This window comes from Protopterus annectens, chromosome 5.part1 (assembly GCF_019279795.1).
Source record: "Protopterus annectens isolate FY-2018-M chromosome 5.part1, PAN1.0, whole genome shotgun sequence".
Classification (NCBI taxonomy): domain Eukaryota; kingdom Metazoa; phylum Chordata; order Ceratodontiformes; family Protopteridae; genus Protopterus; species Protopterus annectens.
The window spans coordinates 32609871-32632448 of NC_056736.1; positions in this window are offsets into that span (position 1 = coordinate 32609871).

The window sequence follows — 22578 nt, forward strand, 5'->3', positions numbered from 1 at the left end:
AGTGAGTGTGGACGGACCTTACCTTAGGGTTAGGGGTCAGGCATTATTTGTTTTGTGTTTTTTCATTTTTTTTTTTTTTTTTTTTTGATTTTTTTTTTTTTTTTTTTTTTGGTTTGGTTTTTTTGATTTTTCAGGCTTATAGTGTTTCAGGCTTCTGATAGGGAACCATATATATATATATATATATATATATATATATATATATATATATATATATATATATATATATATATATATATATATATATATATATATATATATATATATATATATATATATATATATATATATATATATATATATATATATATATATATATATATATACCCGTGTGTGTGTGTGTGTGTGTGTGTGTGTGTGTGTATATATATATATATATATATATATATATATATATATATATATATATATATATAGATAAGCACATATATACAACATCATATATATCTACACATATATAGAGATATACCTATATGCACATGTCTACATATATACAAACACACACACAAACATATATGTATGTAAATACATGTCCCCTATATTACCACGACAGTGCTGCATGCTATGTGTGAGGGAACAGCACACATAGCAATACATACAGATATCTACAGCTGTCAGTGTGTGCAACATGGAAGGGTATGTCGCATGTGAACCCCTTGTTAGGATGACATTGCCCTTGTCTGTGAAGTATGGAATGGGAATATGGGGAAGTATGGCAGGTATAGTTGTGGAGGTGGTCAGGGTTGGTAGATATAGAGGGCAGCCTACAGGGGTGGTATGTGACACATGTGGTGGGTAAAAACCCTGGATGGTGTGTGTGGTCTGTGATGTGGACACCCCATGGGCCCCAATATGGACACAATGGGAACAAGCCTCCCACCCACTGCTACTCACAACAGCAGTCCATGTCCCGAAGGTGCCTGGCCTGGAAGCTGAGCAGGAGGAGCATGTGGACCCTGTGAATGTGTACTGGGTGCCTCAAGGTGATGTAGCACATCCTACATGTGTCTGTGGAGCCTGTTATGGAACAGATCCTGGACCTGAACTCGGGGGACAAGATCATGTCTGTGTGTGCCCCCGGGGGGACAATAATCTCCTGAGTTGGTTCCACCTGAAGGTATTGCTGGACCAGTACACAAGGAGGCCCCAGGGTGGGTCACACATGTGATGTGGCCTGGTAACATGGGCAGATGAGTTTGGAGAGGTGGTTCTGCTGGCCAATTGTACATATACATGCTATTGTGTCACTGTTATAGAACATATGTGGGTAGTATTAGTCTACACAATCCTGGAACATGTCCAACAGTATGCATAGATATCCCCAATAACACAGAATGTCAGATGTGCAGCAACCACATAGCAAGCATACCACAGGCATATATGGAACCATAGTGGCCTTGACAATGGCATGCAGGTGAATAGTCTGTAACAGGCCTGAAATGATAGTATCCACACAGGGAATATGGCCACAAACACAGTGCACAAAGTGTGGTACAATACAATGTCTGCCTCACTGGTAGGTAAGCTGTAGCCATACCTATTGAGTTGTGTGTACAGTTTGCTTTTGCTGTTATGGTGGATGGGGGGTGACAATGATGTGTATTAAGAACTGCGGTAACCTTGCTGCATGACTTGTGTCCATCTTTACATCTTTCAGGCAAGATGTCCCATGTAGGATTCCGGCTTACTCAGCTGCTGAGAACGACATTGTGGCAAACCACTTAATAAAGAACTACACTGTCTTGTTTGGTCGGGCCACCCATGATCAGCAGGAGTAAACCGCCGTTGGAATGACCTAGTCCACAGGGTCAATGATGTCGGACTGCACAACCTCAGTTATGAGCAGGTCCAGCATCATTGTCCTGACCTGCTGCACAATGCCCGTCGGTGTGCTGCTACAGTAAGGGGGGATCACCTCACACCGGAGGAGGCCATGCTATCCATTCCCCCTGACACATGTGGAGGAGCTCCTAGCCAGCCTTGTGGCACCTGCCCATCCACATAGCCACCAATCACCAGACACCTTTGTGGAGGTGGGTGCTAACCACACACTGGCTGAGGAGCATGCAGGTAAGGCCACAGGGCAAATCAGTAGACCACTGTTGCATATACATCCACATCTGTACAGGTAGATCATGCATATCTGACATGTCATAGATATAGTTTGTTGCTGCATAGTAGTGATAAATAGATGTGCATATGTGATAGTATTGGGCACATGCACTGTTGATTTATTGTAATTCTGCACCCACCTTGTAGCAATGTCACAGGTGTGGCCACTGACTTTGCATCTCTCACCCTCTTATGTAGGTCCCTCCAGCATACCACCAAGGCAGCAGCCTGTAGCTGGTGAATATGACTTATGTAGATGCTTGCCAATACACCGGGCATATGATGGCTATGGTATATTCCATGCACACATCTAACACACCTACCCAGAATGCATGTTGAACATGTGCATGTATTGTTGCTGTTAAATGCACAGCATCACAGTGGTGACCATACTGGGGTATTGGAAGGGTATGTCAGACACCTGCAAGATAACTAACATCCTGTCATTGCGGAATGTGTCCACAAAGAGTAACATAGTGGTGGGAGACATGGCCTACAGTAGGGACATGTTTAGAACAACACCTGTATACAGTGCAACACCAGTGTATATACCTGTATGACAATGGCAACTGTTGCAAAGTTACACTATGGCATAACATATTACTGTGGTCTACATTATCAGCTGGGACTAGGCTGTAACATGTGGTGTTCAGTGTATGGGACAATGCAAACTTGACACATGTGTAGGCCTTACTTGTCAAGCATCTGCAAAAAGGCTGAAGTTGGGGGGGGTGTCAGCATGACACACCAGTGCATTCCAGCAGGGATCCTAAGGATGCTAAGAATGGCTCTATCTGTACATAGTCAGGTTCAGGAACTGTGGCAGACTTAACCCTACCCCCACAGCAATAGTGATGGCAGTGTGTGAACACCAAGGGATGTGCACATGAGTAGACCTTGCAATCATGCAGATTAGGGGGACATGTGTAGGGCAGACTGAACATACACTGGCAAATGCAGATGGCCCATGCTAGTATACCCCTGCCAGGAGTAGTGACTGCTGTAGTACACCTAACAATAGGTGCAACAAACTGTCATAATAAGGGTGTGCACACATATGCCCACACGGAGTGTATGCATTGCGGGCAGCATCCGCACACCTAACACATTCCATAGACACTGCATGTGAAAGTACAGGACATATGTCACATATTGGGCTCGTAATGTTAATATATGCGGTGATGTGATCCCATGGCAGATCAAGGAAGGGTGCGTCATATCATTAAGGGTGTGTACACCCCATAGCCATGATATGCTCTGATAGTTTGTCAGTGTAATAGCATTGGATTTGTCATACATGGTCTGCTGATGTTGAGAGCTGTAAATCAGACATCAGGCATTCACAAATGACATCTGTCCAGATATCATCCCAGGTATGTGTTGCTGAAAAACATAGAGGCTGTGAGCATTAAAGATGACATAACTGGCACAGTACTACACATTCAGCAATGGGTTGTACACCTGTGAGGTGTTGTGCACAGTACATGGCAGGGTGCAGAACAGGTGCACAGCAATACTGTGTACATGGGTGCAGGGGTATCCAGGGGAAGGGGCATCACCTAGTGACACAGCACATGCATTACACACATGTATACTGTTGCTAGCATGGATTGACTATAGCTACACTGCATGCTGTTATGTGCCATATGTTATGCATTTTGACAGATGGGTAATAGGAGGACTGTGTGTACTATCGTTGTGCAACCTCACCTGTATGTGTGTGTGCATCCTTTTGGGTAGTTAGTCTGTAGGGTCACTCTGGTGAAGTTGAGGGAGGTTGATGCATGTACGATGCATGTGCACATGTGTGTGTGTTTGTGTGGGAGGCCATGTATGCACATGTGTGATTGTGGGGTTGTTCATGCAGCAGTATCTCCCACTTTGGGATCATGCAGTACATGGACATGGACTGCCATATCACACACCAGGAATACTTGTCATGCATGTACTCACAGGACAGCTGATAGTATAATAAGGTCTGTAGCATGGAACAGGCATTGACAGTGAAGGTAGACACCAGGTATACCCTTAATATCGCATTCAGCAGAAAGGTGACTGACAACCAACGTATGCAACACTACAGATGCATTGGGGAATTACTAGTCAACAACAGGGTGTGTATCCATATATTACAGTTGTCACATGGTAGGCTGATTGACACTCCAGTTGGTGATTTTTTGGAGAGAACATAATAGCCCCCACATATAGGGGCCATGCTCATGATGTCCGGACATACACAGGGTAAACACTGAATGACAGCAGTGAGGCCATGTAAAACCACTCCACACAGGTCAGGCAGGTAATGGAGTAACAGGTCTTGTGTTGTGATCACTTGTCTAGGCATTTAGAGGACTGATACGTTACTGAGTGGTATCAATGAGTGTATGTTACCAAGTGTGATGTAGGATGGGGAACGCATGGAAATATATGTGGGACTGTCTGTAAAGTCACGAACAGGTAGGTATTAAGGTGGTGTGTGTGTGTGTGTGTGTGTGTGTGTGTGTGTGTGTGTGTGTGTGTGTGTGTGTGTGTGTGTGTGTACTGTTATGCAATGCTGTACAGGTCTTAAAGTGCATTTATTGTTTTCCCCCACAGGTGGCAAGGTGATTCAGGGTCCCTCCTGCATGCAATCTGATGTTGATGTCCATACAGACACCGAAGATAATGATAGTACTGTTGAGGCACAGGTGGGGTTGTCAGGGGCCAAAACAGCACCATCATTTGAAATCCCCCTTTTAGACACCCCAGCCCTGCACACAGTTTCATTGCCTATACATACCCCATCACCAGTAACCATAGCGGAGGGACAGCTGGCATTTGATGGCAGTGCACAGGAAGGTGTGGTAACCATGCCTACTGTGTCTGGTTGCAGCAGGCATAGCCAGATGTCCAGCAGGGCACCACAAAGGCAGATGTTCCAGGGTGTTCATGGTAGGGCCACTGGTCATCATGCCCCTGGCAGACAAGACACAGCTGGTACCAGCAGGCACATGTTTCAGGCTGTCATGGTGGCACAGGCACGTATGGAGCATTACACCAGACAGGGCCTGAGGCTGCAGAGGGCTGCTCTCACATCTGCAGGTGACAACTCCCGTGAACTTCTGGTGCCATCCGTGCATTAACTGAGCCATGGATTGATGATCTGGTGAGATGATGGCCCTCATTGACCGTGGTCTATCCTTGCTTGAATGTGTGGTGGGAGTGTGGCGATGGCCTCGTGTCTGTAGGCCAGCAATGCCAACAGCTGGCAGACATCGTGGAGATGCTAGGACATCAAGGGGCTCCAGTAGTGACAGTACCAGCCCCGGCACTGTGTGGAGAGGCCCTGTCCACTCCACCCCACAGCAGGCCATGAGCACATGGTCCTGGCCAGTCCTAGGAGGGACTTGGTTCCACCGGACATTTATCATCATCAAGTGAGAGTAGCACATCGAGGCCTGTACCTGGACATGCCCATGAAACCCCTGGCAGGCACAGTACACGTGTCCTTGGCTGGAGGCAGTGAACTGCACACCCTTACAAGTATGATCTGCAGCTGTCCATAAACACATGTATAGGGCAGCCACATGGGAGAACTGTGTGCATGCATACCTACACACTACACAAACACACCTAGGGCAACCCCATACCTACACACACATCACCATGCCCAGTTCATCTCATTACACCCCTCACCCACATACATGGTGTCAAATGTATGGCCCACACTTGGCCTCTGGCAAACCAACAACACGCTCTGCATATGATGATACCTGTGCCACATCCCTGTCATCCATACCATCAATGCAGAGAAAGGCTAATATGGTTCTGATCCACATGGTGACTGTAATACAGTGTACCACAGTACTGCAATGTGACATGTTGTAAGGAGTAAAGTGAAATGCATATATGTCAGGTAGTGTAGCCATCTAGGAATGATGCATTATAGCTGTTAGTAACACTGGTTCATTGTGGTCTCTATAATATTATCCATTTGTGTTGTAGGTGTACATTTGTCAGTACGTGGATGGTCTGCAGTCATATTTCACAATGGGGTATGGCACTGTGGTGACACCATGGCTGTGAAATATCTGGGGTACAGTTGAACACGTCACAGGTTTGTATAACAGTTATTGCCTGTGCCACATGGACAGGTGACCCACTGGGATGTGTAATATCTGCAACCTGATGTAGACCCATCCACATACATGCAAACTCTTACTTGGCAACACTGGGACTAGACCCCCACCTAGCAATTTAGTGATACTAAAGTGTGTGGCTTTCACTGCACACACCACACAGCGTTTAGGGTGAGGTGTGTTTCAGGTTACATGTTACATGCAGAACATCCACAGATATATACAGTATGCTAATGGGGGATGTAATGGATGTATATGGACAATACATAGTGTGACATACCTTTATATACACATTAACAGACACATAACAGACAGACACGTGTCCAAGAGATCTGGGCCTATCGCTGCTAACTAACTTGACCGTGTGTCCAATGTTTTACAGGTAGGCTGCACACAGCATATGCATAACTGGCCTGGATTGTGGTATCTGTTATCTGTATGGTTGATGGTGACAATGGTAACCATAACATGGTACATGGGACATATACTAGGCGTACCTTGGTTTAATGACAGTGTAAAGAATAATCCACCGAAGGAACCGAACTCTAAAAAAAAGCCCAAGGCTGTTTTTTTATTGAAGTATTATTCCAAAGTCAGAAAAAAAAAATCACAACCGGCAGCGCTCTCAGGCAATCCTGGAGCTTATCAAGTGAAAACAAATTGCAGTGTGCAGTAAACTCCATTAAATAGCCTGGCAATTATACAATTAATTAATTAGTAAATCTAGTAAAAATATCTCACACATATTTTATTGCATGTTTTTATCAGTGTAAAGTAATAATGGAAAAACATTTTTTAACAATTCACTGACAATCTAAACACATTTTCAAGCATATTCTTTAACAATCTACAACCCCAATCAGACTTCAGACTTTTATGTTCTGAAACCTAGGAAACTGGCATTTTAAAATGTTTTTTATGGTTAGTCATTTTTATTTAAGTGCATATGTTATTGCAAACATTTCATTTTTTGAGTTGATATAATGATTAACTTTTTTAACACCCAACTCTAAAGCACCACACCTTAGTACTAGATTTACTAATTAATTAATTGTATAATTGCCAGGCTATTTAATGGAGGTTACTGCACACTGCAATTTGTTTTCACTTGATAAAGCTCAGGATTGCCTGATTTTTTTATCTGTGACTTGAATACTTCAGAAATAAAAAAAATACAGCCTTGTGGACTTTAGCAGAGTTCCGGTTCTTTCAAGGGGTCGATTATTCTTTGCTTGTCTTTGGTTTTTGTGCATTACTTCACTTAATGACAGTGTACACAGAACCCACATCCCCCAGTGGATATTGTACTTACTGAAACCCATGATGACACTCTGACATACCCACCATCACACATTGGCCGCAATTGCGATACAACCCTTTGTATATCCCAACAGTGATACTACAAGGATATGCATCTAATTCACATGTCACAATCATAGTAGGGTGTTGCATTGTTATGCCTCACCTATGGGCAGCAACAACATTATCTGAACTACTGTGTGGCAATGGGTATTGTAATAGGAGTAGGTGGCCTTGGAATGCTGTATCCTACAGATATAAGGACATGCATACACACACTTGCCAGAACACAATAGGTATCTCATGCCTTTCAAGCCATTTGTACAGCACTGTTGTGTTGGTACTACAAGGCTCTTGTAGCCGGTATGGAGAGGAGCTTAACAGGGTACATGTAATGTCCCATACAGAAGCAGCCACAACTGACTATGGCAATGGGTGTTGTGATGGATGTGAAGGCCTTCATGGAATTTTCAAGTACAGGTGGGCTAACACACAGACACTGCTATACTCAGTCATGCACATGTACACATGTGTCAGTACTGGGGTGCATCACTGCAGGTGGTCATAGCTGTGTACCTAGCTATTGTCCAAGGAGAGATGGGTTGTGTAGGGGTTGTGTGTACAGTGGTATCCTGCCACTTGCCATGTGGCAGCAGGCAATCTATCGACAGACACTACTATGGTGACCCTCAGGGTGAGAGTGACATGCATCAGCCAATCCTCCAGGTGCCTCCTGTACATGGCCACTGAGGTGATCAAGTTGACATGTATGCAACATGCATTACAATACATGGTTAGTGTCTGTGATGGAGACCTGTACCCAAGCATGTTCTGTTGACTGTGGTAGAGTAGTGGAGGTACCCGTGGCATGTGGTGCGTACAGGGTGTTATCTCCTATATGTGCCAGTTATTACACAGCTGGGCAGACATGTCAGTGTCAATCACGCTTAGGTTGCCTGTACATATTCCAGCTGGATACCTGCCATCTGTACATCTGTATAGGGACTGACAGTCATTAGCTTGGCAAGTAGCTATGCAGTACGATGAATGTGTTGACAGACAGACATTTGACAACAATAAGTATGCCATAACTACATGTCAAAAGCCCACACTAACATGTGCTGTACAGACTGTAGTCTACAGTTACATTCCCCATGTCAGATCATTACCCAGTAGGGGTATTTACTGTGAATTCCCAAAAACAAAAAGCAAATAGGTAACAATAGCACAAAAACTAGTAATCCACCATGATTTTCTGACATAAATGACTGTTATGGTGGCCAGGCAGCAGTACATCTGGCAAGTATTTTGACATAAAATCACACTGGGTAAGTACGCTAAGCAGCTAGGCATATAACAAAGCACTGTGCAGGCTACAGGCAGACTGCCTCAACACTGGCCTACATTTCTTATGGGGGAATACACATGTACCTGCATATATAGCAGGCTCTATGGGCATGTCACAGCACAGAGTAACAGACACCTGTGTGAAAGTGCATAACCACAATCAATGTGAACACAGCAACAGCCACATATGGTAAACTAGCATAATATTATGGTATATGGACTATCTGATCAACACCATCTTCATATGTGCCACTCACACACTAATCCTACATATACTGGGCCACTACACAGTGTGGTCCAATGCCTGTCTGTGGTATGAGATATGTGTGTCCTTGGCCCTACAAGCATGTAAGCTGATAGTGGAGCAGCATGTAACATCAGATAGAACAGGACCAAGAACAATGATATCTACCACAGTCTGTACATAAGCCAAGGTACATATTCACAATACACATTCTGTGGACAGTCACCATAAGTACACAGACTTCATTACTGTACACACAACCACATAATGCCCAGATCATGTCCTCAAATATAGCCCATACTATACATAAGTGTAAAAATAAGTATAGCAGTCTATCACTGGTTTGTTATCAGATATGATGTCAATACATTATGGTGTACAGAGCATATGCACCTCTTACTGCATGACATATGTACAAAGGTTGGCAGAGTTGTGGCTGTAGGCACAAGGACAGGGCCAATATTGACATGTTGCTGTGATAACCTCATACATTTACTGTTGTAACAAGGTTTGTTATGACATATGTCTTATGAGGGATATGAAGTCAGTAACTCTCATGGCTGTCACCATGTACTGACTGCAATCCTCACACTATGGTTCTGCAGTTCACAGATAGGTGCTCTGTGAGTAATACAAGAAACAAAAGGCACCACACACTGCCCAGTATGCAGATGACCCTACAGATGGGGTGTTCGTCATAAACATAGCACTGTCATGATAAGTATTAAAACATGTAGACCAGCCATATCCACACACACCTTTTTAAACCAACATTACTCCAAATGCAGAATAGCAGAACTTACATGCTGTAGTCATATCAGGCAAATCTTCCTCCTGTGTGTTGGCCTGTTTCCACAGTCTATGTTGTTTGAGGTAAATTCCCAATCTATCTGTGATGCTGTTTGCCAAACACCAGATCTAGGTCCTGCTCACAGTGAATGAAAAGGCCCAACACCAGCATGATGTTCCTAGATATTAGAGTGTATGTCCATGCAATTGGTTATGGGAACATTACCACAGCTGTTCCATATGCAATCAGCTAGAAGAGGGCTGCAATTCATGCAGAGGCCATTAGCTGATCATGATCATCACTTACAAAACAAATGCTGCTGCCTAAGCAAAGCAGGTGTAGTTCTCCACATCCAACAGAGGGGAGTGAGAGAGGCCGACAGAGGCAAAGATAAGTCAGGGAGGGGGTGGGAGAGTAAAACCTAAGCATGTTTGTGTCACACACCTACCAGTACAGGGTATCAAACCCCAGACTGACTATGTATTGCTATCACATGTCTATTCAGTTATTGGATGCACACATAGCTTACATGTTGAGGAGCTCTCCAAATGTATATGTGATGGTGAGTGACATCTGCAACAGTGATATGGTAGCAATACAGTAGGTGTAGTTCACGTGCCTGTCCGCATGAACAGGTGTCAGCATCAACACAGCCACACTCTCTTAGGGACTCACACACATTGACACACTTGGCAGGTTCAGGAATGCACTTCCTCATTAGTTAGTTTGCCACAATACAGTACTGTTCAGGTATTGCATGCACCACAGGGGTTATCCGGAGGTTATATGGGCAAAGGGTATGTGGAGGTGTCTGACATCAGACAGCATGCTTCGGTATGCCAATAGGGGTTTTAGTGAATGTGAATGTGGTCAAAAGCATTATAAACCACAGGGTGCCAGTACTGACATGCATGATTGCGTTGCTTCACGGGTGCATAGTGGTTGACTCTGCCAGAAGGATATACAAGGCTAGGTTAAGGGTATACAATGGCATCAGGCCACATGACAATGGTCTGCAGTGTGGATCAGGGGTGTAGTGTCTGGATTGGCCCACACAGGTGGGTATTGTTGTCACCATCCAGTCACCTGGGTAACTATTGTGTGTGGCTATTGCTGTTCAATGCTTGCCATGTATGTGTTCTTTAGTCTATGACATGGACACTGTCTGGGATGTGCACATGTCCCACATGCATGTACAATGACATGTGGAACTGTACCTGAGGTGTTGTGTATACAGATTGTTATCAGATGTGCCAGTCCTGGCCTCATGTGGCAGGAACTAGTAATGGACCTACATTGATAGCATGATACAAGTATTCCCTGGTGTCACTGGCAGTGGGTGTGCATGGGCCATAACTCATTCATCTGGAGGTTGACACACCAGATGCAGGCACACACAGGGTTATATTCTGCAGGTATGTTTATACAGCTGCTAGATGACTACTGCCTTGTACATTCATGTTGCACAGCTAGCACTTGCACCACATAGTCTGTAATGCTGACGGATACCAGTGACTAATTTCTACAGTAAGTGACATTTACACATCATGTGGTTGTAGCCATTTGGATGTGTGCTGGGTGGGACAGGCCTCATGATGGATGGCTCTTTGTCATAGTCACTCTGTTCCACACATCTATGTATATCTACTTTTAGCATATTATAGTGTGTTGTCCTTGGATATATGTCTGTAGTCCTATCTGATGTGCGTGCAAAGCATGACTGGTGCATACTGAGGACTGTATGCACTAACATCTGCAACTGTCAGATATGTATGGTCCACTGTTGTTTGCAGACATGGGCTTCATTTCTTTAAGTGTGTGAGCATGCCCAGTATGACCTTTCAGTATGTTGTTGTCTGACAATGTCTTCATTTCTCTAAGTGTGTGAGCATGTCCAGTATGCCCTTCTGTATTGAATATGTGGATCTATTCCAGGTAGTTTGTACTCCAGTGCAGACCTTTTTGTTGTACATCTACAGGTAGCAAACTGTTTCTGCAGGGTATCCATAGATCATTTGGCAATATGGGGTCAAACTGTGCAAGGGATAGTGTGTACTGTAGGGGATTGTGTCTGTGCTGCTTCTGCTACATGGTACTGGTATTAGCAGAAATATTCAGACATGTGTATTGTTATACACTGTGATGTTTTATGTTCTCAAGTACTGTCAGGTGGATATTCTTGCTCACAGTGATGTCCTGAGGAACAGTGGTGAATGCAGCTGTGTCCAGTATTGTGGGCAAATGCCTACATATTCATGGAAAGTTATGCCATTCTGGAGGGGGAGCTGCAGACACTTGCTGCTGGGTCTGTGTATCCGTTTCAGCACCTTGGTACAGTGCTGGTAGAGGATCCCTTATTTGTACATCCATCAACATGACAGTATGGCCTTATCTTGCTGTGACAATACCTCACAGCTATACAGATTCACACAGGTTACCCAGAGGCAGGGGTCATAAGTCAGGAAATTACCCTTATTGTGGTGTATGGGCAGGATTGTAGCCACCCATCTATGTGTTTGCAGACAGGGATAGTGTGTGCACACAGCTGTGTGTCGGACCTTGCACATTCCATGCTGCCCATGCTCCCCCCCCCATTATTATATCCTCTTCCATACATTATGCATACATTCTCTGATACTTTCCCTAAGGTTACCACCTCATCACAGCTGTGTTTTGGTGTTGGTCCACAGTTCATGCAGTGGGACATGATGGACACTACTGTGGTTTGTCCACATGTTCTTGCATATGGCTTATGTGGAGTGTGTTAAGTTGTTATTTGGGTGTCCATGACATAACATGTATTGGCAGTACATGTGAGATACAGGCTTTTGGTGAGGCCTGTAGGCCATTTGGTGGTGATGCGAGCCAGATGTGGCAGGCCGTTGCATTCTGTCAGTCCTACAGTCCCAGACCACCATACAGTATATTTCCGTGGGGTGACAGGGTAGGTGGGCTAGGTGTTCATGCCAATACCTTCTATCAGTATTGATCAGGTGGTCTGGATGCTGGCAAGGTGCTACCCACAGCTAGGGACACACCTGCATGGGACACCTGCACTGCATGCTGCATTCTTTCGCTATTGCTATATATATATATATATATAGGTGGGGGTGATATTGTACCCATTTTCAATAGCAGGGATACGACCAGAGAGGTACCTGTGGGTGGTGTTTGGGTGAGCTGGATGCATGTGTGCTATGGACACTACTTGCATGTGAAGCACGGATATGCATGGGGCATTCCAGTTATGCTGGCATGTGCAGGTACATTAGCTGTTTCCCAATACATCAGTCCTATCACCTTTGTGATCTGCATGTGTTTGAGCAGATGACACCGGTATTCTCTACTACAGTCCCAGATAATGTGATGCATACCTGTATGTACAATTCCAAGGATGTGTCCATTTCACAGTTACACATTATATACTCTATGTCTGGGGTACTTTCCCCTGTGTACTGCTTGTATATCTAGCCCAACACCATGTCATGTCAATCTTTCAGATGGTGACACGTATTACCACCATACATTTACAATGGCTTACTGCTAGCATGTGATATACTGGTGGGAATTGTCTTTGGCACTGCAGTTGTGAGGACTTGGCTCTGTCATCAGCAGTAGTGGGCAATGGCCACCAGATCATACCTCAACATGCATACATACTGACCACTCTCACACAATATGAAACACACACATACCTGCATATTGTACAAATGCTACAATCTATCTTGCTACCTTGGCCACCTCTGGGCATCTGTGCTCCACTGGTATTATACCTACACATACATGTTACTACATTTCTACGCAGGATTGGGGGACACACCTGACTGTTACTACATGTCTACATAAGATTGCGGGGGCACACCTGACTATTACTACATGTCTACATAGGATTGGAGGGGCACGCCTGACTGTTTCTACATTGCTACACAGGATAGGGGGGCACACCTGACTGTTACTACATGTCTACATAGGTAATAAATACCAGGTTCTCTCACCACGAAAATACAGGATTGCAATGATAGATCAAGTAGCAAAGCTTGGTAACAAGTCGAAGCAAAGTCAGCAAAACAGGCTGGAAAAATTCGGCAATAGTCCAATAATGGTACGAAAAAAGAAATTTATTTAGTGAGCGCTTTCGCGTAGCACCTATTACGCTTCATCAGACATGTTTTTTATATACATTACATGTCTACATAGGATATAGGGGGCACACCTAACTGTTTCTACATTGCTACACAGGATTGGGGGGTCATACCTGACACTTGTACACATTTGCTATGACTCCACTGGTATTTCAGGTACTCCACTTCATTCTGTTTTCTAACCTATCATGCTGACTAGAGGCATATCAGTGTGCTACAGGTCTTATGTTTGATTGACCTACATATTAGTTTCTGACTTCCTACCCTTCAGAACTGACATCCCACTGCTTGACCTGATGTAGTCTGTCGCTTTAGGCCTGGGGGAGATGTTACCCATAGGCATCATTCAGAGGCCTTAGCACAGCCTTTGTTTGTCTTTGTCTACACCTGGCCTGCTGGCTGTGACTGTTGTTGGGTAGGTGAGCCTCCCTGACTGGCTTGTGTGTGTCATATGGACACACATGTGGCCCAGCACAGTTCCTGCAGTGGGTTTTGTCACCATGTGTAGTAATGGCTATTATGGTGACACCAGTATTTGTTACAGATCTCATGCTGCCACTATAGGTTTCTACTATCTGCTGGCATCCCATTCAGCCACCCAATTCCATTGCATGCTCACATCCATACCATAGATACAGGTAACAACACATACTACTACATTCGGCAGTTGGTAAGTTGAGTGACTTACCTTGTGGGTGTGCCAGTATTGAGGGTGCTGCTGGAGGGCCGCCTATGTTGTATGCACATAGTACACTCCCTACACATGGCTGAGCACAGGTGGTGTCATGTTTGGCATCCCTTTTACTGTATATGCGAGTCAGAGAGAGGTGTCATTCCCTGAGTCCATCCTGTGTCAGTGTATGTGCTATGCATTGCCTCTTTGCCAAGGCCAGGTCATACTGGGCATGCCTCCTTCTGCCTACTGGGGCATGCTCAGGTTGTTCCTCCTCTGAGTCACTTTGTGCCTGTGCAGGCCTTGGCAATGGAGGGGGGCTGTGTGGCCCTGCCCCATGCTGTTCCTGCTGCAGCTGTTTCCACAGGATCATATTGCGTAGCATGGCACATATGATGACAATTTGAGTACATGTAGCTGGTGAGTACTGAAAGGCTCCACTGGATGTGTCCAGGCACCAGAACTGTGACTTGAGCATCCCAAACACATGATCTTTTATAATTCTGGTCTGTACGTGTGCATCATTATGGAGTTCTTGTTTGGGTGTATGTGCATTTTTGATGGGTGATGGCTCAAGTGTGTAACCAGCATCCCCCACTAGGTGACTGTAAGGGATGTCCCCATTGGCAAAGCTCTGGTACAGCTGCATCAGATACCAGATGTGGGATTATTGATAGCTTCCAGGGCAGCCAGCACACACATTCATTATTATGCCCTGGGCATCGCACACGACCTGGCAGTTGATGGAGGGGAAGCCCTTGTGGTTGATGTAGACCCTACACCACTCACTGGGTGGTGCTTTGGTGCATATGTGCATGCAGTCTATAGCACTCATTACCTCAGGGTGTTCTGTTATTTGGTGGAAGAGATGCATATTGCTGGTCAACACCTCATTGGTGTTGCGGAAATATAAGTGCTCACGGGCATGTGCTGACATGGCATCCAGGAACTTGTGGAGTACCCTGGATGATGATGCCTGTGAGATCCCCATGATATCCCCAGTTGGCCTTTAGAAGGTACCTGTAGCTAGTATACTTAGGCCTACACATACCTTGGTATCCACTTGGATGGGTTCCCCTCTGTTAGTTCTATGTGTGAGGTGTGGCCGGCACAGCTGAACAATTTGATGTAGGAGGTCCCTGTCCACCCTATAGCACTCCACTATCTTCAGCTCATGCAGCCCCTGGTAGGTTACCCTGGGACTGTACACTCTTCTCCATCTCTCACTGTGGTTGGTTGACTGCCTTCACATCCTCATCACCCTCAGCCTCTTCCACATGTTGTTGTATGATAGCTATTGCAACCCCTATCATTTTGTTGTTTTTGTTTATTAAAAGTTCCCCACTTGTATACACCGGTGGTGTAGATTATGTTGGAAAAAACAGAGGAAATGGTGTTTGCATAGTTTTTAGCAGGGTTCAGGGCTGGGCTGGTCTGCTGCCTGTGTAATTGGCTGATTCTGATACATTCCACCTGCCGGCTATGCTAGTTCTCCTGGATTACCTTCCTGCTGCTGTTTTCCCTTCCCATTGCCTTCCTGTTTAAGCCAGGGGGCACGCCGTGCAAACACAGTGCTCAAGTGTGCACAGGGCTGCTATTTCCTGGTTTACTTTTTTTCCTTTAAAACCCGGTGAGCGGCACGCACACTCACTTAGGCAATGTAAAGAGTGCTAGGTAGCCTCAGACACACCTCCTTGCTTAGCTCTGCTAAGCTAAGGGCAAACAAGAGCCACAGGGTTACAATCCACTTACAGTATGCTTGACAAACCCCTTATGATATCAACTAACCCTAGGCTTACACCAAGCTATTCCTGCTCTTACACTGTTGGGTGCTGACTAGCATGCAGGGGAAATCTGGGATTCAGTATCATTCCCCTCATTTGCATAGGATTACCTGCTGATGCATAGTTACAGGTCCCACACTGAGCCTCCCCCTTAGCGACCACTATTTACTGGCCATGTTGTCTTCTGCCTGCCATTGAGTATAATGGCAAAATAGTGATTTTGCAAACACCAAACCACACAAGTTCCAAAACCTGGAACACAGGAATTCTCCTCAAACAAAAAAACACTGAGCACTGCTGTAGCTGCCAACTTTCTTTCTTTATTCAATACATTCTGGTACCTCGGCCTCACAAGCCTTCAATGGAATACCTTCATAAAATCCCAGCAGCTATTGATATTCCATCTCAGCATTAATTCATCCTCTTAAACAATTTATCAATTACACAATTATTTTCTTTAAATGTTAAGCAGCTTAGAATCCAAAGATGTGCCCCCCACATATTTACACATTTGCACATTATATCATGGTTAAATTAAATACATTAACCCAACACAGGGTGAAATTCCCACATAACATTTTTAAACCACATTTTTCTTTATAAAACAATACACATTCATATGTTCTCCTATATTTCAATAAACCTACACAATTAAACACATAAAAATTTTATTGAAAGTGATTTTGGTCAGAATGCTTATTTTAGTTTTTTTTTCTTATTTTTCGCCCGATCCCATTTTCGCGCTGCTGCCCTATTCTTAAATAGCTGAGACCGACTAAAAAAAATAAAACTTGATTTTTTTTTATTTTTGCAACTGTTTTCCATGCCAATGTCCTTATACTTGACCATTGGCATGCTTTCTACATAATATCCACCCTTTATTTGGAGCTGTCATGGCTCCATTTTGTAGTTTGCAGAAATGTACTCCGTTACTGGCGGAGTACATTTCTGCAGATTACACTAGTCCTGCACGGCTGGTTTCCAGCTTCCTGGATCACAAATTCACCTCATTTGCATGGATTTCTCCTGCAAATGGGGTAATTTGCATACAGGGGCTGAGTCCATGCAGGACTAGTGCAGGAGCACTCTTGCACATCCCTAAAGCTTATTCCTGGATCGCATGGCAGACATATTGCCTGCTGGAGCTCCTACATTAGTCCTGCACACCATGCAGGGCTTGCTGAATTCGGGGGAATGTCTTTGTATAACGGCGCTTTACTGTTCTTCCACTGGTTGCGGTACACTGCTTCCTTGTTTTGATGTACTGAGCATGCGTTATGGGACTTGCGTCCCATGCATACCCAGTACATCAATGCTTTGAAACAGAAGCAACGGAGAAAAGAAAGTCTCTGTTGCTCTGTTTTTTTCCGTTTTTTTATTTTTTGTTAAAAAAATGTTTTAAACCAAGCAAAATGGCTGTGGTCTCCTCTTCCATGGAAACCATCCTTGTAGCTAGTTAGTTTTTTTGATTTCTACAATGAAAGGTGAAACGGAAGTAATGGCCCGTAATATCTCCTTTCCACAAAAAGAACATATCATCCTGGTATCTAGTAGAAATCAAAAAACTAACTAATTTTCTGGATTTCACTTATCAATTTGAGACTGAAGCTATTAACCTCTTGAATGTCTTGATATCAAAGGACAAGAACAACAATAGATATAAAATGATCATATATAGAAAACCTACTTATTCAAATATATTTTTGCATTTTTCAAGCAGCCATCCCTTTCATCAGAAAAAAAGCAGTAATGAAAGGGCAGTTAGTAAGAGCTGCAAGGATGGTTTCCATGGAAGATGATTTTTATAAAGAATGTAACCTCCTTAGAAAAATGTTCAATAGTAGAGGTTATCCAACTAGCTTATTTGACCAAATTTGCAAAGAAGTAACAACAAAAAGAAACACTGGGCATTTTAAGCCCATTTTGATCAAAGGCTATCATTGCATAGAGGATATTTCTGCTGTTAATAATAATACTATAACTAATAATAATGTATATAATATAGGCCCTATGTTTATAACAACATATTCAAATGATGCAAGAATTGTTTCGAACATATTGCATAAAAATTGGAATTTAATTGCAGAATATGTGCATATAAACAAACAGTTTGTAACATCTTTATGGATAACATACAGACGTGGCAGAACTTAAAAGATCTGCTAGTATTGCAAAATAATGTAGTGGTAAGAAATGGAGGAATGTCGAAGTGTGGCCGATGTCACCAATGTCAATATATATTGATTGGTAATAAAATTAACATTACGGATAGAGTATACCAAATACGTAGGAAATATAACTGTGAGTCTAAGGGGATATTTTATGTAGCACTATGCCAACAATGTCAGTCTTTCTATATAGGGAAGCTGGAGGGAACAATAAGACAAAGAATATATGAACATGTTTATCACATTAATAAAGGAAATAAAACTAATGCATTGGCTGGACACATACTACTCATAAATGTTGGTTTACAATTTTACACCAAGAGCAACATAATATAAGAGGGGGACCATGGGCACTTAAACTAGAGGAAAATGAACTTTTATGGCAGATTCAAACTTTTGCACACATTTTCCCAGGTCTTAATGAATATGCCTTTATTATGTACACTTTGAAAATTAAACAAGTAGATAGGTAAATAATAATTTTATTCATTTTAAAAATATACAAAACTAATTTTGAAGGATTGTGAGCTGGTTGTAATGCCCTTTTAGAACAATATGTGGTTATGTTTATGGGTGTATGTATATATATATATATATATATATATATATATATATATATATATATATATATATATATATATATATATATGTGTGTGGTTTTTAATGTATTGTTAGGTAATTGGAATATAGTACATGAAATGATTTTAAGTAGTGTTAAATTTATTAATATATAGGGTAATAACACTAACTTAACCTGGGACGTATACCTTTAATTAATTTTTTTATAGAATGCATTCTTAATTAATTTGTTGATTGATTCAATGAAGTTAATTATTTGAATGTTAATATAAATTGCTGTACCAACCAAAAAGAAATGTCTGAGAAAGTTTGGAAATTTATCCAAGCGAAAACGCTAACATAATAAAGCTTTTTCTACGAGGAGACTACAGCCATTTTGCTTGTTTTGTTGTTTTAAAAAAAAAATGTTTTGTCCACTTTATATCAACGGAAAAAAGTCCGGGCGACCGGAACATTTTCCTTTGGTACATTGTGGGATTTACGCTGGCAAATCAGCATGCACATTTTGGAAAATTAATGAGGGGTCATTGTATAATTCTGAATACTGACTCTTCCTTTACATCTGCAGGTGGTAGTATTTCTGACTAGTGATAATCCCTACCACTTTTCACTTTGGCAGTAGGCTATGCTGTTGTTCTGTTTATGCAAGTACTTTTCCCAGATTTTTAATAGTCATCAGACAATAATGGATTATATGCACACATTGTGTACATGTATAATGATGAAGAACAAGGCTGATATTTTAAATGTATATGCAGCATGTTTCAAGTACCAAACACCCTACTCCCAGCATCTCCAACTAGTGTGTTTGTGGTTCCCTGCATAGTATGTAAACTACAAATTCCTAAATTTTACAAATGGAAGTTACCTGTGGCATACATGTACTACTGGTATGGTGTATCACTTCCATTCACAGCTAGTGAGAAATTATCAGTGGTTTGGGTGGAGTATAAAATTATGCAATCCATGCAGTACTTTCATTATTATCTCAATCCATTCATATGACAAACTAAACACCATGATGAAGTACTAAAAAAATTGTGTTTGCCTGAAATTATCACAGAAAATATGTTTATAATAGTTCCTGGATAGGGTCATTGTAATCCCTCTGAAACAAAACTGTTCAATTAAATATAATCAAGAAACACCTAAACAAAACAACTCTTGAAAGTCTTGTATGTGTAGAGACCAGTCCAATCTGCAACTCTAAATAGGGGACTTTATCCTTTACACTTTCTTTTCTTAAGTATAATTCTCCCATGGCTACACAACCATAGGTGAAAGGAGATATACCCTAATAAGGAAACTCCAGTACATGTACAGATTGTGATATCACAGTTCAAGTGTCTAGCAAACACAGTTACTGAAGCTAATTATCAGGGAATTATGATGTGGGATTCTGTGATAGACATGGCATTGGTCATCCACTTGAGAAAGCTGCTTTCAACACTGCAGTTACAAACTTTTAGTCAACTGCTTGTGAATTGCTTGGCAAAATATAAAGTATTATTAATAAATACATTTCTATTAAGTCATTTGTAGTGGATACAATTCATAATAAACTAATTACTATCAGGATTATGGTGACTGAAATACATTACATTAAAATGACTTGTAGCTTAAGATTTAGAGATTATATTGTACGTTTGATAAATGCCAGTACCAGTAGATGTCCAGAGTTATATTATGCTAAATTAATGTGGGCTCTACTGCATGGTGTCATTTCAAAGAAACGTAGTAAAGAACATGTATGTTTTGCGAGATAGTGATTATTTGTAGATATTATTATCTTTATGGAACACAACGATAAGCTTTAAAATGAAGTGTCTAATAAAATCCCCATGTGCTATATCAAAACAGGAAACAAAAAACAGCTTTACTGCTGATGCCAATCAAGTAAGTGTAATATGAAATATATTGCTGTTTTACAATGTGCATGCCTCCTTTGACAGAAAGGTGTTATTTTTACTTCACTCCATGTGAAATGTAAAATGAGGATGTACTATTACAGCTTTGTTGTTGTATCTTTCGGCTTTTCCCGGTTAGGGGTCGCCACAGCGGAACTCCGGTCTGCTAATGATTGGCAGTAGATTTTTACGTACCGAGTTGCCAGCCCTGACGCACAACCTTCAACGAAGGTACGCCCATTCTCGCATGTCTCTACACAGAAGACGCTTTGAGGCAACTACGCTACTGCAGCACAGTACCATTATGAAACTTAGATTGTGAAGTAAGACTCTGCTGTTTACTTTTCTGAGTAAAATATGTGGAGGTATTGATACCAACACCTGTTTGTGACCAACACTTAAGTAGGTAATGTGAGAAAAAAAATCGAATCTAAGAAGCAAGCATGTAATTAGACAGGGTTCTACTGGGCAAAATATTTCCAGTCAGCTTTTATGAATTTATTTTGCAATTAGATACAATGAAGGGGAATAGTAATTGCTATGGATATGCTGGTAAAGTTACACAAGATCAAATACATAATGCAAAATAAAATTACAGTTACTAATTTAAGGTGACAATGGGGGTATTTTTGTTTAACTGTACCTAACTATGTAATCTGAAATGTTAATCTTACTGCTCACATATAGTTTATATTAAACATATGTATGACATGATTGCAAGAAGCTAACTAGTGACATGTCTAGATACTGACAGTATGTTCATCACCCTCATAAATTTATTTCCACACAACCAGGTATGAATTTTCAATCTTGCATCCAATCATCAAGCCTAGTTTTGAAAGTAGAGTGTAACTATGTTTGGCATGTAAAGGGAGTTTATTTCATAGGCAGGGAATGCATAGCATTGCAAAGCTCTCATACCTGCAGGTAGTGTTGATCTTCCTTTGAATGTTGAGGTCTTTGGCAAGAGAGATAGTCTTTTGCTTCAGCAAAGCAAGAGTGGTTGAATAGAGTAGCAACTAGACAGAGGTCATTATTCATAATCCTATATGAGAGAGAATAGAGAAATAAGGCCATTTGAGCACCTTAGATTTAACAGTCCAGCAATCATGTTATTCAGAATTGAACTGCAGTGGTATTCAGAAAGGACGTGGGCATTTGGTATGCATAGTGTGGATGAATTGTTATGAGCATCAACCTGTTTGCCATTTCAAAGGACTTCAAAGGCAGTGGGAAGAAATACATCTAGCAGCTTCTGAATTAAACTACACTGCCAACAACAGTGAAAGAGGACAAAGAGCCCACCCTAAAAGAAGTAAGATTAGCATTAAAGAAAATGCAATCAGAGAAAGCAGCAGGCTCAGATGAGGTCATGATAGACATGATCTGGAGAGAGAGGGGAGAAATGGATCCTG